Source organism: Callospermophilus lateralis, unplaced genomic scaffold (assembly GCF_048772815.1).
Source record: "Callospermophilus lateralis isolate mCalLat2 unplaced genomic scaffold, mCalLat2.hap1 Scaffold_122, whole genome shotgun sequence".
NCBI lineage: Eukaryota > Metazoa > Chordata > Mammalia > Rodentia > Sciuridae > Callospermophilus > Callospermophilus lateralis.
This window is the reverse complement of record NW_027512409.1, coordinates 2,639,653-2,658,745: the sequence shown is the minus strand read 5'-3', so window position 1 is coordinate 2,658,745 and position 19,093 is coordinate 2,639,653. Positions and strand designations below refer to the sequence as shown.

The 19,093-nt window shown below is 32.3% G+C and overlaps 1 pseudogene; it reads left to right on the top strand.

Annotated features, from left to right (window-relative positions):
- Positions 1 to 12,143: 12,143 nt before the first annotated feature.
- Positions 12,144 to 19,093, top strand: part of LOC143388238 (ephrin type-A receptor 6-like) — a 339,823-nt pseudogene continuing 332,873 nt past the window's right edge.

Sequence of the window (19,093 nt, the reverse complement as noted above, 5' to 3'; positions counted from 1 at the left end):
TATGTATGGGGAGTACATATTGAGAATGATGGCTTGCAAATTTTCCTAAAGGATTTTTACTGAGGATTGTTTTGTATCTATGACTCAACTTAGGTTAACATATAGATATTCAATCAAAATAAGATGAGCACTTAATTGTCAAATTGTCAATGATAGCTGTATATTCATTGCTATTAGAAGGTAATCCTTGGTGCTGGGGTTGTGGCTGAGGGGTGCAGTGCTTGTCTAGCAAGTGTGAGGCACTGGATTCAATTCTCAGCACTGTGTATAAATAAATAAAATAAAGGTCCATTGATAACTAAAAAAAAATTTAAAAATTAAAAAGAAATCAATCCTTTCACAGTTCCTAGTGGATTCCTAATACCACTTCTATAACAAGTGTTTGAAATTTTACCACCGTTTCCAGTTCTTTGGTCCTTATGTCAGAAATTAATTCTGCATCTTGGTTCCTTTAGAAAATATAATCAGAGAATATATCTTAAATTTTTCTTAATGATTTATCCACCATTTCATTTTTCTATTCTTTCATCTTTGGAGCAAATGCTCTTATGTTCTTGTTTAGTTTTGTATTGCATGGACAAGAGTATTCGGAAAAACCCTTCCATTCCCATCTCCTTCTCAGGCCTCTTGACTCTCTCCAGATGCACCTTTCTTTCAGCAGGCACATCTACTCTGTCTGATCAGAATTCACTACACTTGAACTTTGCTATTAGTGGTACCTTCCCTGATTCAGCTCTTGAAATTGCATGGGGCATTAGTAAATGTCCTTTCCCCTTGCTCTTCATTCTTTAATTATGCATGAACTTTGTCTCACCTACTCTTACTTTTCAATTTTTTCTCTTGACAGTCTAGTCATCCTCCTCACATGTCTCTGTCCTCACTTTAACTTCACCTAACTTTAATTCCTATAGCTTACATTTTTTTCAGCCCCCAGTTCTATTTCCAGTTTTGATCATTCTCCTGAATTTTAAACTTAAATACTTCACTGCATAATTCCTTATGGATATCTTCAAAGCATCCCCAATTTGGTACATTTAAAAAGAGATCGAAATTATAACATTTGGGTTCAGAACACCAAATTCAGGATTCTGACTTTAATGAGATAGGGTACATGATATTTGACTTCAGTTTACTCATAAAATACAATATTAACTTTCCACTCCACCAACATATTTATACACTCAATATCTCTACTCACCTAGATTATTCCAGTAACACCCTATTTGATTTCCCTACCTCCACCTTTACTTCAATACAATCTGCTCTCAAAACAGTAGTCAAAGCAATCATTTCAAGCAGTAAATCAGACTGTGTCACTCTGCTCAGAATCTTCCAGTTGTCTCCATCTTGATTTTTAAGTAACCAAGTCTACATCTACAGCCCCAACCCCATACTCTCTCATCTTGCCTCTTCCTAAATTCTCTTTTTATCCCACCACACTGACCTTTTTAGAGTCTCTTCTATTTTCTGGGCAAATCGTTGTGTTGGTCCTTTGCCACAGTCTGGCTGGGCACAAAATCATGAGCCACTCACAGCCCTGTAGATTCAAACAACAATTCTTTATTCCTGAACTCACACCGGCACTCTACAAACACGTTCAGGGGAAATCCACTGTCTGGGCCAAATCCAAGTTCTCTCTGAATCCCGGGAGAACTCACCGGGAACTACAGGATCAGGCAGGCCTGAGGCAGCAGGATATGCCCTATTCCCAGCAGGGTACACCTTAAACATGGATCCGCCCTAAACCCTGATCCGCCCTAAACCCAGATCCGCCCTGGTCCTTGAGCAATTTTGAGACAGGGTCTTGCTAAGTGGATCAAGCTAGCCTGGAATTTGTGATTCTCTTGCCACATCTATCTGGGCAGCTTTACAGGAGTCTGCCGCCAAGTCTGACAAGATTTTGTTTTCTTAACTAGTAAAATGAAGGTAGTAATAGGACTTCTTAGTTTTAATAAGGTTGAAATAAATACCAAATGAGTTAATATGCACAAAATATGTTTAGCAATGTGATTGACATGCAGAGATCATTCAAATTGTCAGCTAAAATTGTTTTATTACTAGTTTTAAAAATGAGACTTGAGTTTAGCTAAAATTCCTAGGCCAGGAATGTAGAGATGATGATACCTGCAAATCTCAACATACTAGTGGTACTTACTAGACTGTTTCCTGTGTGGCTTGTAGTTAAAGTTTTCTTAAAAACCTATTTGTCCAGCATTAGAGATGTCCAGTGTCAGAATTTCAGTTTTGTTGGGGTGGGGTGTTGTTTTAGATTAGGGAACACAAAGGAGGAGACATAAAGGGTAATCATAGTTCACTGCATTTTGGGTAGCATAAGGATTATGATGGAGCTCTATGATATAAGTATCATGGGATGGAACAGCAGAGGCAGAAGCAGGCTTGTTGTGCCTGGGAGTCAGATACACATTGCATGCCATAGATATGGAACAGTAAGAATGGAACTGTCCTGGATCTCTTTAGAAGGAATACTGCCTTAAAAGCTCATTTGGCTTCCTAGTCTTATGATGTGATCTAGGAGCTGAGGAGACACTTGAACTGGAAGAAGCAGTATTTCTTTCAGGATCAAATTTTTTACAGCAGGAAAATTTCCTTAAAATGGTCACCGAGGAGAGACTCCCCTTTGACTATCTTCCAGTCTTAGCAGAAAACCCAGATCAAGACCCAACCAGTCTTAAAAAACCACACCCCTTGACTACTTATTCCATTGGCTTAATTTTGGTGAGTTGAAAATCATAGCCAGCTAGTGAGAGATTATGAGGAGAATCTAAATACATACTCCTTCAACACTGTAGGTTTCCATACCTTTGGCAAAAATCAGATTGATTGAGGAGAAAACTAATAGCAGAATTGTATGAGTTTTGAATTTTAGTCATTTTCTTGAACTTAAAATGTCCTATTTCTAAAATTTATAATATTATGAGCAAAAAGGCATGGCAAATTAATGCTACTGCCTTAAGATTACATTGGGTTGCAGGGTAAAACTGACTTACAGATATTTCTTGAAGGAATAGTAGCAGATATATAAAATCAAATAAAATATACCTAAAAAGATGAACATATGAAATATAAGTAAAATAATATTGAAGTATAGCTCTTCCAATAAAAAGAATCACCACTTAATATAATCAAATATTCTTTGAAAACTATATGACACAGTTGTAGGAGATAAATGTCTTGCTGTCCTGCCCTGTATAAGCCCAAATATGTTGAAAAACATGGAATGTTCTGGAAGCTAGGAATATAGAATTTTTACAGCACAGTGGTAAAAGCACTATACCTAGGAATTTTAATCTGCTACTAAAATTACCTGAGTGATCTATAGTAAGACTCTTGATATATCAGGGTTTCTTATTCCTTATTAGTATGATGTTATCTTTCTTTTTTTCAAAAAGTGATAGTATGAATCAGAATTGGTATATAATGATGAATAAACATAGCATGTGAATTCTCATGGTGAACAAGAAACAGAAATTGACAGATATGTTAAATGTTGATAGGAAGGAGAGTTTACTGTGACCTTTCATCACTTGGGGGAATTTTTATGCCAAGGTTATCATCATTTCTTATTTGGATTTTTATAATAGCCTTTTCATAGAGCTTTGCACAAGAATCTAGAAAAAATGTTGATGAGCAAGATGATTAAAGTTTCTAAAATTTTTAGTCTCACCATGGAGGTAAATGATCAAGTAGTTAACCTTGTTCACACATTTTTGTCAGGAAATGTGTCTTGGCCTAAGGAGACCCTTTAAATGTGCTACTTCTGCACCATTAGACATAGGATATCAGGAGAATCATGTAAACTGAGACTGAGGATGAGTAAGTTAGTCATAAAGAGAAGAGCATGTTGGCTTGAAGGAAGGCCCAAAGAGTTTAATATTTTTGAGAAATAGAAGTTTTGAAAAATATGTTCAATAAGTTCTGGAGTGCTTCAAGGAATTTATTAATGGTAAGGGAAAATAAAAGACTTGGGAGTTGAATGTCAAAATATTGTAGGAACAAAGCATAATATTGGTCACTTGAGACTTGCTCCTAATATATGTTGAAATTTAAGCAATACTGAAGAAAAATACTATATTCAAGAATGTTATAAGAAAGCCTCAAAGAATAAATGTGTATTTGTAAGCTGTATCTTTAATTGATCAGATGTTTTAATTAATGGTGGACCCTGCATATAGTGTATGATATTTTGGAATTGGTCTGGAGCACCTGATCTATTAAATTTCTAGATAAGAAAAACTGTTAAGAAAAAATTTTGGTTTAACATGAGTTCAGTACCATATAAGGAGGGTATACATTGAAGTTTAATTTTCTGGACAAGATGAATTTGAAATTGTCTCCTTAAATTACTGTTTCACAAGTTTAAGTCAGTTTACTAAATGTTCTCAGTTGCATTTCCATGATTTTGATAGCTCCCTTGATTACTTAATTTTTGGAATATCTTGCTCACTCCCCCAAAATAACTTGCTAATGCAAAGTGTTTTGCTTTCTATCAATTTGTTGCCCTTTATTCAAAATTTATTTGAGTTCCCTGGGCAGTAAATCTTGGGTTTACAGAGTATTTGCTGAACAGATATTGACCATGGTGTTAATGATAAGGCAGATATCATTGTTGTTGTTTCTCACATTGGAGCTTCTTGCCTAGGATTGGGGAATTAAAATTATTTAGTATTTGGGTTTTCTTAGTTATTTTATGAGTTCCTTCAAGTTAGCATAAACTTTTTAAAGGTAATAGTACCCAGTTCTTTGTAAATAAGTTGACTGGATAGAGAATATAGTGGATAATAGCCGATAACCCTACAGTCAGAATATGCTACATCTTGCTGATTATTGTGATTTGTACTCCCTTTCTCAGAAAGGATTCCCAAGAAATAATGTAAAATCTTGGCTCCCTAGAGCCTCCTGTGCTTCTCCATGTTCTCAGCTTCTTCCAGGCAACAGAGGTTATGTCATCAAAGTTGGTAACTGTATCTTACAGCAATAAAAAGTGTGGAGATTTATTAAAATTTATTTTCTGATGTTTCAGTATACCTAGTGTCTAATAAATTACCTTTACCAAAAGTTTGAATTTATATGAAAACTATATTGGAGCTCTGTTAAAGATATCATTCTGCCCACTTCCAGATGAAAGTGTCAATTCGGTAGGATCCCTATATTTAACTTCAAAGAAGTTGTAGCCACTTCTATAGCTCTTTTTAAATGACTTTAGATGTCATTTCATGTTTCTTTTCTTAGACAGTGTGTTATGGCCACTGAAGTTGGAAAAAAGCGATTTTTTTTATGTCGGATGCATCACAAGACTTAGTTTATTATGGATAGATGGTTCCCACTGTTCTTAGCTTTTTTTTTCCTGAAGTACTCTTGAGTGTATACTTTTATGTTTGCATTTACATATAAACTAATATAGATAAATATTCCTGTGTTCCCACTGATTTATTTTGATCAAATTATTTACATGCCTGGATCATGATTTCTTTTCGATAGTTTTTTTTTTTCCTTTCCCATATGATCAGGACTTCAAGATTACTATTGTGACTTTGTCAGTGCTCTAAATTTTTTTTGGCACAATCTGACATAAAAGTACAAAGTATTTTTATTATTTATTGCTTGTGAACCAATAAATTTATAATTATAGTCTTAGCTACTCCTTCTCCAATGTACTCTTTTCAATACTCTTTTTCAGCTACTGAAAGTATACCATTTTTTCACTTACTCCAAGTTAGCCATTTTTAATCACATTTGAGCTATTTATTAACTGCAGATTTTTTATATGTAGTTATTTATAATTCATCAAACATTTATTTTCCTTTTATAATTTCATTCAAATATTTGTATTTTTTAAAAAAGCCTTTCATTTTTTTTTTCTGAAAATGTTTATTTTACTTTTAAGATAATTTTTTCCTACATACGGAATCCAAGTTTGACTTGAATTTCAACTTTCTGTTTTCCCTAGCACTTCAAAGGTATTCCATTATTTCCTCCCCTTCATTGTTTCTGATGAGAAATCAGAAGTAATTTGTATCATTTTTTCCCTTATATTTATGTATGTATGTATGTATGTATGTATGTATTTATTTTTAAGATTTTTTTTATTTCTTACATGACAATAGTGGAATGCATTACGATCATAATTTTCCATTCACAGCACAATTTTTTACAAAGCCTTTCATTTTTAAGAGCAGTTTTAGGTTCACAGAAAATTGAGAGGCTGTTATTTCATTTTTAAACCCTCAACAATGGGGAAATATATAGAAGTAAAAATTGAGTTCTGGCCTTCAAGGAATTCAGTCTATAGGAGGATATTTACACTAAGAAATGCATATATCATGGCAAAGTAAGAACATTACTCTTATTCAAGCACTATATACAGCTTTCAGTGGATCATAGAAAGGAGGACATCTCCATCTTTTGTGGGTAAATTAGGGAAGGTTTTATATGAAGTCACATTTAAGATAAGCCATAAATAGTGACTAGGATTCTATTTGTGGAATCAGTAAAGCAAGAGTATTCCAAACATAAAGGAATAGAATGAATGGAATGGTGGAACTGGAACGTGAGAAGGCAAGGTATGTTTGAGGATTAACAGCCACCATAGTAAGACCTGAAAACAACTTTAGTCTCTTACCTGTGGATAATGGGTAAAATAAAAAATGGTGTATGCATACAATAAATAGAATAATATTGTAGAAAAGAAGGCAGTTGTGCTACATTGGACAACATGGATGGGCATGGAGGACATTATGTTAAATGAAATAAGCCATTCATCAAAGGACAAATACTATATGAGTTCATTTAGATGAATATCTTGAACAGATTCATTGAAACAGTAGAAGGTTGGCAAGGCCCAAGAGGAGGAGGAAATGGAAAGATGCTGTCCAATGACTATAAAGTGTGTTATGCAAATGAACTCTAGGTATCTCGTCTAGCATAGTACCTATAATGCTGTCTGTATACTTAACATGAGATCTCCCCTATTAAATTTTTTAAGTATTTTTTAAACAATCTCTCTCTCTCTCTCACACACACACACACATACGCAAACAACAACAACAACAATAACAACAACAACAAACCCAAAACACCAAACAACCCAAAATGAAACCAGAGAAACAAACACAAATTGACCAGAGGAAATATTTGGAAGTGGTGAGGTGGTGAATGTTTGTCCTATACCTCAATGAAGCTATTTCAAAACAAAGAATAAGGATCATAAACTAAAAATATTGGAAGTACTCTATAGACAGCAATCATTTAAATAGAAATTTAGATCTTTGTCAAAATAGGGAAAATTATTATTCTTTATATACTTTACATTATCAAAGATAATTTACATCATCAAGGATAATTTACATCATCAATGATTATTAAACTTTTGTAAAAATGTTTATAAAATTTTTAGCTAAACATAATAACACCCCAAAATATTCTTATTAAGGGACTACTATGAAATTATTAGAGGATAGATGAATGAGGATCGTGGAGACATGAGGTTAAGAGATTAGTTATATGAAATGAGCACACTGTGCTGACTCCCCACATGTTTTCTTTTCCAAAAAGCCATCTGCCTGCAGCCCTGCCTGGCCTGAGTGGACAGGATATGTCACAACTTTCAACAAACTGAGGCAGGGAGTGAGGGTCTGGCAGTCAGTGTAGGTAATGAATAAGGAGGTTGAGAAGATGAGGGTTGGTTATCAAAGCAAAGACAATGGGTTGCTAACAGCTAACATCACTGGGATGGCACTTTACAGCATAAGGAGTTGCTGCTCCTTCCTACCCTTAGGCACATATATGGAGAAGAATGAGAAAGTAGTTCGTTCTGGGGTCTATAAAAGAGCAAGATGTACCCACTCCAGCTCTGGGTCCCCTTCTCTTCAGAGAAGAATCCTGCCTCTGTGTCCTTTAAAGTAAACATGCTTTCTACACTTGCCTTGGTGTTTCTCGGGTATTTAATCTTCAACACCAGTGGGACAAGGACCGATCCTGATCTACAAGACTGGTTTCAAAATGTTTTAATGCATGTATATATTATGTAATGTTTAAATCAGGTTAAACCCATCAGTCCCCTTAAACATATATATTTATTCTGAAAACTTTCAAAATCCTGTCTTCTAGCTTTTTAAATGCATAGTAAGTTATTAAAACATCTGCAGTTTCTGTCCTGTGGAATAGCATACCAGAACCTCTTGCTTCAAAGTGTAACCTAAGTACCTGTTTTCTTGACCAGCCTTTTCTTGTTCTCCTTCCCCTGCCCCCAAACACTGTCTCTGGCCTGTGGTAACTACCAATTCATGCTTAACTTCTGTAAGGTCAACTTTTAGATTCCACACACGGGTGAGAAAATGTGGTATTTGTTTCTGTTCCCAGCTTAATTTACTTTACACAATAATTTCCAGTTCTATCCATGTTGTTGAAAATGACAGGACTTCATTTTTTACAGCTAAATAGTACTCCACTGTGTCTGTTCCACATTTTATTTATTTATTCACAGTTGATCAGTTGTTTTCGTATCTTGACTATTGTGAATACTGCTGCAATGTACATAGGAATGCAGCTGTCTTTTTTTCCAAACTATTTTTAGTTGTAGATGGGCACAATACCTTTATTTTGTTTATTTATTTATATATTTTTTAATGTAGTTCTTTGGATCGAACCAAGTGCCTCAGGCATGCTAGGCAAGTGCTCTACCTCTGAGCCACAACCCCAGCCCCAGCTGTTTCTTAGTGTACTGATTTCATAAAGATCTGTTTAAATGGGAATATAAAAAAAAACTTTTAGAACACTTTGGAGATTACTTGAAGGATATGCTATGTCCTTATTTGGTGACTGTGTATTGTCATTTTTCCCACCTGTTAGGGAAATAATGAGCTATTTCAAAAGTATGAAATAACATGAAACTTCTCAGTACTTTGAAGTAAACATGGATATTACATCTCTATTCTTTTGAATAGTGGATTATTTAGGATTCTTTAGAGAAACAGATCCAACAGAATATATATGTGTGTGATTACAAAAATGGGATGTATTTCATTGGCTTACAGGATCAGAAGCTTAATAGTCCCACGATGGCCTTCTGCAGGCTGGAGACCCAGAGAAACCTGTAGCTCCTCAGTCCAGGCAGCTGGAGCTTCAGAAGAGGCATCAAAGATGCAGCTTCAGTTCAGTACCAAAGGACTGAAACTTCCTAGGGAGTCTTTGGTCAGAGTCTGCTTGGGAAAGTGAAGGAGCAGGAGTCTGAGTTTCTCTGGGAATCACACTAGCAATTGGAACATCTGCTCAAGAATAATAGCCTTTGCATCTGTTTGGCTTCCTCCTCCTCTTTTTTGTTCCATCCAGTCCCCAACCTATTAGAAGTTGCTGTCCACCTTAGGCTGAGTCTCCCCTTCAGCTTGACTCTGTCATGCCCATAATTCCCGGAAACAAACTCATGGACATGCCCAGAAACTTCTTAATTTTAGGGATCTCTTAATCCAATCAAGATGACAATCTGGATTATCCACCAGAGTACATACCAAAAACAAAAAGAACGTTCATTCAGTAACAAGATAATTGCATTGCTATTACTGTTTATTATAGTGCTGTGTTTATCTTTTTGTCTAATATGTGAGATTATTTTTCTTGCATTGAATGAATCCATATTCGTTCACAGATTTGTCATTGTGTTGTGTGTGTGTGTGTGTGTGTGTGTGCGCATGTGTGTGTGTTTCATCCTTACTGTGCTTTTCATTCTGTTACTTCCAGGTTTATTAGAATTGTGTGGTAATATGGAGTAAATTAAACTACAAAAAAAAGACTTTTTCAAAGCTCTAGCTCTTTATGTCTCCTTTTATTTCTTTCTGTGATGTTAGCAGCCATGGAAAACCATTACCTAAATATATTTATTAATTATTACTAGCAAATGGTGTAGCCTAATTCAGTCATTCCTTCTTAATTTATTAACTGGAATATTTCAATAAGAGACATGTCCTTCATTAACTGTTTTGTTGTGTAGAAGTAGTTCACGGAGAAAAGGATAATAACATATTTTACTCTTTTCAGTTTACTTAACCAGTTTTAAAAATGTTTTTCCAACATCCAGCAAAAGTTAACACTAGGTATATAGTCAATTTGAATGCATGGATTTAAGCATATGTGAAGTGTTTCAGTCTCTTATGGTCATTAACCTTGTATATGCTCAAATTATTTATTTTTCATCAGTGGAAGCGTATGAAAGTTGATTGCTAAATCATTTTGTTTTATTTTCATGTTGATATTTTCCCTATTTTCTGGGATGTGGGCTCTGAAATACCACCAGTGAAGTTGGCAGACCAAAAAAGAAAAAAATAAGTGAATCTGATCAAGTCACTAGATATAGATATATCTACCATCTAAAGAAAATGGAGGAAATGAGGGAGTTGTTCAGTGGTATTTCATGATCAATTAAGAAAACCTGGAATGTGGGACAAAACAATCTTTTTTCCCCTAGGAATTTGATTTAAAGTAGTGAAAAAAATAATTATTTAGTCATTAAGGGACATACATAATAAAACAACAAAGATACTTTATAGAACCTCTGTCAGAACATCTTTAAAAGGAACTGGCTAATACCAGGGCCTGATAGGTGAAGAAAATGTAAAACCATACATTCTGCTATGGGGTATGTAAAATTTTGTGGCCATTTTGGATCCAATTTGACAGTTTTTTTTTTGATAAGTATTCTCTGTATAACTCAGTAATATATCTCCTAGTTACTTCCCTTGTAATAATGAAATAGGTATTTTAAAACTTTATACATGGAAATTCATAGTGGCTTCATATACAATTTTCCCAATTAGAAACAGTCCATATGTTCATCAAAAGGGAATTACATACACTGGAATCATTGTCAGAGTAAAAAGGAATTAATACATGAAGCCACATATATGGATCTCAAAAGCAGAGTGCAAGAAACAGGCTCAAAAGGCAACATGCTATATGATTTGAAATTCTGGAAAAAAAATTATAGGGACAGCAATCAGACTAGTAATTTCCAGAGGATAGTATGGGAAAGAGATTCACTATAAAGAAAGGGTCACAAGAAGTTTGGGAAATATTTTATAATATATATAATAATTGAAATATTTTATAGCCTGATTGTAGCCATGGTTAAATGAATGTGGGGGTTTGCACAATTCATAGAAATGTGCATTTTAGAAAGGGTGAATTTTATAGCAAGTAAAACCAATAAGTAACTGGAAAATATAATGGGAGATTTAATAGAGGAATGCCAGCTCATTGTAATATATAGCATTTATTTGGAGTTTGATTTCCTGTTGATTTGAGACAACAAAGCGTATTAAACATTGACTTGATATTTGACATTAAGGAATTATTGTCTATTAATTAAGATATAGTTAATATAAAAATATTTTAGAAAATAAATCTGAAATTTTTACAGATGCAATGATATAATTACTAGAATTTGTTTCAGAGAAATCTTTCAGGGGAAGAGAAGGTAAACACAGATAGATAAAACAAGATTGACCATACAGTTGGTAATTAATAAAGTCATGTGAATATTATATGAGAGATCATTAAGCTATTATCTCTTTTGAAATATGTTTGGAAAATTCTACAATAAAAATTAAAAAATTATAACTTAGTTTTACAAAAGAAAATGTTTAGTACTGGTATTCTGCAATGAGTAAATGTTATCACAGAAACTTAATGATAGTTTCATATTCTAAAGTTTATTAGTAAAATGTACCATATAATGCTACTCAAGTGAAGCTATGGAATCCTTGCAAAGACACTAAAGAGTAGATGCCAAACGTCATAATCACATTGGCATTGTAATTTTTTTTTGAGCTCAATAAAACCCACCTTCTTTGCAAGATTAACTGAAATTAATGATGAGATATGAAAGCATTGTTTCTCAGTATAATCCATTGCCTACATACTTCTGTGGGGCCTGGGAATTAATAGATGAAAATATAGGTCTGATTATATCTATATTTCTCTCTCTATATATATTCTTTCTTTCTGGAAATACTGGAAACATCACAAAATCTCTAATCAGGCAGTCTCCAGCCCCTTCCAGCATTGTTTCCACTCTCCTACTTCAAAATACTTTTCATTCTTAGTCTCCAGAAATTGAACAACTCTTTTTAGTCATGTCTCAGTTACTTTATAGATGGTTTTCTAAAATAAAAAAAAACATTTTCACTACATGTGATTGAAGACCTTTGTCTGGCCTAGCTCAAGCTTTATGTCCTTTGTGAAGCCTTCCTGAGCTGCTTTCTCAACCTTAGTTCAACTTAATTGCAAGAGTGCTATTTTAGAATTTTAACAGAATATGTGCTTACTATTTGTTTACATGTCTGCCTTGTTTTAAACCAGATGGAGTTACTTTTTGTTACAAAAAAGGCACATAATTTTTGTTTTTGCATCCTTTATTAATTATTATATATCTAGTTATAATAATATAGTCTACTTTAAAGATAGCAGTTCATACTTTGCTGATAACACTTAAGGATATTTAGTAACATAAAAACAGAAGTTTGTTGGCATTAAGATATTTTTTTTTTAAGTAAAAAAGACAATAAAGTGGAGATACACAGAAGTGGTTTAATCATTCAATATCTGCTATAAAAGGCTTTTAAATAGTTTTTAATTACATTTAGGTTTAACAATGCTGAAATAAGTATGTATATTATTTTAAAATTATCACTATTTCATTTATCAAATCATTGATATTATTATATGCTAATATTTAATATGTAAAAAACAAGTAATAAAATTATTTGGGCTAATGTGATAAATAATAAGGGTAGGTGATATTGATTTAAATAATTTAACATTTTTACAGAAGTTGAGAAATTCATCCAAGTCTTATTTATTTAATTCCAGTTGTGTTGCTAGATACGACAACTGTGCTGGGAGAACTAGGATGGAAGACATATCCATTAAATGGGGTAAGTTTAAATGTCTTTTAAAAATTATCATACTTGTTAAGGTCTCTTGTAAGAGTTGAAGGAACAGTAGACTTTTGGTTCTATTTAATATGAATTTTGGCTTATAACTTAAATCCTATAGAAAAGATTAAAATATCATTAAACTGGTGATTGAAGGTGGTGATTCTAAATTAATGATTTAGAAGTCTTGCTCCTAAATTACATCTTATCCTTTAATGCTGTGTTTTATACATTGTAACACTAGAATTCCCCCATGTTTTCTTCAGAAATAAATTTTCATGTGTAGTTTTAGACACTTTTCTGTATGTTACATTTGTTAATCTTGTGTTTGTGCATAAACAAGCTCCAGAGTATCACAAATTTGGTTTTGAATAGAAAATATGTCTACTAATGCAGTATATGTTTAAACTTGACAAGATGATGTACTGTGTTCTTAGCTGGAAATAGTTGATTTTGAAGGTTTATTGGGATGTTTGATTTACAAAATACAGTTTTTCATTTACTGACATTTTAGCTATGGTTGTAGTTGACTTTTTGTTTTGGCCTGTTTTGCATTTTCAAATTGCAGTGAATTTCTACATCTTTTGTTGATATTAGGCTAATATAAAAAAGTGGTTTGTGAAGTTTTTACTTGATATTTTTCTATTTAATTAAACTATTCAATAATAGGAATAAATGTTTCAGCTATGCTTGAGTTAATCTTTTTTCATAGAAACTGTATTTCCGCATTCATGATATTCTTTGTTCATAAGTTTTTCATTGCTTCTACCACTAAATCTGAAATTTAAATTTGAAAGGAAAAGTTGATATTTTGGGGGGGGATGTTTACATATTGCTGTTGAAATTTGACATTTTATTTCATTAAAATATATATTTTCAACTCATAAAGCTTAGCATTAACACTTTATCATTCTATTTCTTACAGATTTATGTTCTGTATTTTTTCAATTTTCATTTTATTTCAATAAAATGCACATCAGTCCATTTCTGAGAACTATATCTGTAAAAGTAAAATTAGGCTTTTGTCATCATACTCTTCCATGAAAATTAATAAGCTTCAGTTTTGGGTTAAATAAACTTTGAGTTAATAACATCAGTTAATTAAGTATTGGACCATGTTTATCATTAAGTAATAAAAAAATGAATGAACATTTCTTTTAGAATATCATTCCAAGGTGTGTGTATGCTTATATACATATAATCATAAGAGATATACATCTATCTATCATATAGATATTCACAATGTATAAATATATACATAGATGTAATTTCTACAGTATACAAAATGACTTATAAACACTTTCAAACATTAAGTAGTGTAAAGCTCTTTTTTCCATTTTCTGAAACAAATGAGAAAAAGCAATTAGAGACTTTATTCTTGGCCTCATGTAGTCAAAGCCAGGTATCACATGAGGAACAGAAGATATGAATTTGTTCTAGTTAATCTATGTATGGCTTGATCAGGTTTCATTTTTGAGGAAACTGCTAATGCAGAGACTTGGAGAATCATAAATGAAGTTGCTGCTGTCAGTCTTGTGATGAAATTTCTCTGGATATTATGAAGTAGATTTGGGAGTTATGGAAGAGAGAGGGCAGGATTGTCAGGAAAAGAGCCACTTAGCTCATGGTTTTCTATTTTCCAGACACTGCCCTCAGCGTATTTTGTTTTCACAATGGCCTTTTGAAGTGTGTCCTATATTTATTTTCTTGTCAGAGAATCCTAGTCCTAAAAAAGAGTGAGGAATAGAAAACAGTAACAAATTTTGTAATACTAACAGCCAAATGGTGAATGGTGGAATATAAAACTAAGATATTTCTGACTCTAAACTTGTGTCTTTCTGGTGACTCTGCTAAGAGAGAGGCATGAAATCTTCATGAAAGACCTTTTACAAATGTGCAGTTTTTACCTAATTGATTCATATTTCTTTTCTTTGATACACTTACACAGACACAAACACACACACACACACACACACACACACACACACACAATATTTACAGTTGGGACACTACTTAACTATTACCAAGAGGAAAGAGAGAAAGAATAGGGGGATTAGAAGAGTAAAATAGAAAATGAATAGATAGAAAAGATAAATAGAATGAAGTAGGAAAGTATTTGATGGTTATGTTTTATTGGACATTTGCCACATGCTAGACTTCACCTCAAAACACTTTACTCAGATCAGTCCTGTACATCAAATATAATTCATCCTCATTGGTACATGTGGAAATTGAGGACTCAGGTGCATTAAATAACATTCACAAGGTCACAAAGCTAGGAGGTAGTTCAGCAAAAGTCCTAAGCCAAATATATCCTAATATTGACACTTATGGATGGTCATTTCACAGCTAGTTACTTTTTATTTCTTCTAAGATTCTAACAGGTAAAGATAAAGGTCCATGACCAACATATTTAGACTGTGGAGGGAAAAGTAACATGTGGATTCAAACTTTAAAAAGTAAATAACTAAACCACGTTAAAATGTTATCATTAGTATGGGCTATAATACTTTTAGGTTATCTCCCAAATAATAACCTATATTTACTAATTGAGAGCAGTAGGACTATTTGAATATAAAAGCTCCTGGATATATTTCACAATATATGTGGATGAAACTATATAAATTTTAAGGTAAGATCAAGGGAATTCAAGGGAAAAAGTAAAATGGATAGAAAACAGTGTTAAAGAAAATGTACAATTTAAATTATCTTCTAATAAGGAGGATAGATTACTGGTAAGTATCAAACTTAATGCTATTTATAGGCTAAATGAATCAAATATATGAAATATAATATGTCAAGAGCTATGTAATGTTTTGAACAACTAATAATAAATAAAAAAAATAAAACTGCTGGTCCAAAAAGATGGACCCAGGCACAGATAACTCAAAAAAAAAAAAAAAAAAAGAACTAATAAGTAAGAAGGAAGAACTTTGAAAAAAGACTATTAAAAATTCCAAGAATGAAAATAATCTAGACATAATTCTAGCTTAAATGACTTATAAGATCTGTGGGAACCATTTATTACTATAAAACATTTAAACAATAATTTCTAGTCACTTATTAAAATTGAAATTATATTTATTTGGATTTATAAGACTCTTGAGTTCTTATTTTTACTGAGTCAGCCTAATTTGAACGAACAATTTTAACTATTATCTTTTTCAGGCACTAATTTAGGTAGTTTAATGAATATGTCATGTGTGGAAAAGATGATTAGATAATATAAAAAAAGTATATTTAATATTTCTATTAGTAGATAGTAAATCTTGTATTTCTATTATTTCTATCTAACATATTCTACTATTCTTGTGAATTATGTGTTTCTTTGTAATAACTTTTTTAAATTGAAAGCTTTCTTTCTATATAAGAAACAGAACTGAGATGAAATACTAAAATGTAGTATATAAAATAAAATAAATTTAATCAGTAATTTCATAAGTCTTTATTTTTTTCCTCCATTTTTAAGTTAAAGAAGCCAGATGACCAGGAGTGCTATGCTGATAGTTATAGGAGTAGGCATTCACAGTATGCCTGTGAATAGAATTGCTATGATCATTGGAGTAGGGGGTGAGCTTCCCTATTTTGTGAACATGGAAAAGGGATGAATAGTCTTGAGTGAATGACTTCATATCTTACAAAAGTGGAAACAGAATATGTTAGTTTTCTGAAACATTTGCTTGTATCAACATATAATTTATAGTTTATTTTCTTTTAACCATTTTCAGAATTCAATTTAACAAACTTCTTGTTTATGCTCTATGTGCCATGCATCCTGTTAAATGTGCTTAAATAACAGATTTTTCTAGCCTCAGGCAGTCTTACATTATAGAAATTATACTGCACAATCAGAAGGCCAAAGAAAGTGTCTTCACATAGTTTTGTGTAATGTTTTGTGAAAGAATATTAAGGGAAGGAGTAATTCTGGTGAGAGAAAATTGGGTATGAGAAGTGTTCTATCAGCTTTTTTTTTTAATAAAATGTGAAGGAATCACATATGGTCTGGAAGAGAAAATAGAAGGCACTGTCTAGGCAAAGGAATGGCTCCAGAAAAAACATGGGATTGTTAAACGTACGTTCTTAATGTGTATTATTATCAATTCTTATATATTAGTTCTCATACAATTCTTAATGTGTGTTAAGCTTCAGGACTGTTGAGACTCATTTGTCTCCTTGTAGTAGGGGGTTGCATTGGGAAATACAGCTGTCATCACAGGCTAAGCCACAGTGCAAAATACAGAATTTAAGTGTCTTAGTTGATCTAATAGTGTGTATTTCAATTCTAATAAGTAAATGTGAAAATAAAACCTTTCTCAATTTACTTAAAAATTACTGAAGTTTTCTTTTGCTTAACAGAATAATGCAGGCCCTTGGAAATGAAATAGGCTTTGGAAAATTGGAAAGACGATTTAAATATAAATGACATGACCTTCCTCAAATTATGATATTTGAAGCTTGATTTTAACATAATAAAATATAAAAGTCAAAATATATGCCTGTATTTTATGTGGGTGAAAATACTTTTTTAATGCTGCTCAAAAATTTAAATTTGTGCACATTTTTCCATTGATTTCCCTAGTATTCTGTTAGCTACTTTGCAAGACCTTAATCTTATCATCTTATTGTATTACACTGACAGATAAGGAATGGAATAAATTCCTAGAATAAAGTTCTTAAAAATTTTGAATTATTCTAAACATTGGACAGAACACTGTGTTAAGGCTTAATGACCATCGATTCCCAAACTCTGATTGAAATGTTAACTCTCATCTCATATGGACTTCTTTCCTTTTGAAGTTTTTACTTTCTCAGTTTACTTTTAGCCACTAAATAATTTTATAAACAAAGGGAAAATACAATTATTATAATAGGACCCATAGTTAAATGTTGTAACTGAAACCCCTTACTATCCATTACAGCTTAGACCCCATTTATTATCACACAGCTGTGAGTCTGTCATATTGGAGCATCTTGGCCTAATATTAATTCTAACTAATGAGAAGTAACTGCTATCAACCAGAAGATTAGAAGTCTTCTCACAATACAAAAAGGAATTTCATGATTTAAAAATCCAATCTTGTTTCCTTTGAGCTTTGATAATTAAATTTACATTACTTGAAACTTAATAGTTATATATTTTTAGTTTGGTTCTATAATTCAAAAGACAGCTGGCTCTTTAATACATACTGTTTAGTAAGAGTAATTATACCTAAATAAAGCTTGATTATTATAATATATAGAAATTTCTTAAGAAGATTTCCCTAAGATATTTATTTAATCTGTAATTACAAATTACTGTTCTTGATAGAAATAATTTTATTTTTAAATACTCCATGAATTCATCTGAAATAGTAATTTGTTTTTATGTTTATAGTGATATTTTAAGCAAGAAAATAAATATTTTCTTGTCTCTGATTTATTTTCACTCTTTTGATTACTAAGAGGTAGTTATCTTTTAAAAGTTAGTCTTTAATGTTCAATGTTTGGTGGTGGATCATATCTTTGTTATGTAGTTGTCCTGGTATTAGATATAATTGTCCAACATTAAAAATCAAATTTGCATTTTAATATTAGATGATTTCAACTTTAACAAAAACTTAAGAAAAATTTAATGTTAAGATAAAAAAGTATTTTGGATGTTAGTTTGCATTTTATTTTAATGATGAAAATTAGAGATTGATAAAAATCTGTTTTTTCATATGTCAAATGTTGGTTTTAAATTCATTATATGTATTTTTTGTGTTTGTGTCTTTGATAATATTTAGGGCTTGGATAATGAAGCATCATGCAAATTATATGATCTTATCTGTTAGACATAGTCAGTTGATATTAGAGGATTTATCCTGAAATTCTTAGTGTATTAGAGTCCTCCAGAGGAACATAAAAAAAGGACATGTTTTGGGGGTAGAGCATGTGGAGAGACTTCACTGACCCAAGCAGGATTGAGGCTTGCTATAGGACCTGGTTTATGTGATTATGATGGCTATATCCCCAAATGTGTTGTCTGCAAGTTGGAAAACAACAAAGCCAGTCATGAAACTCAGTCTTAGTCCAAAGGCTCAAGAACCAGAGAAGACAAGGGTTTCTCTCCAAGTTCAAGGACTGGGTATAAAGCTTACAAAAAAAAAGTGTACTGATGAAATCAAGTC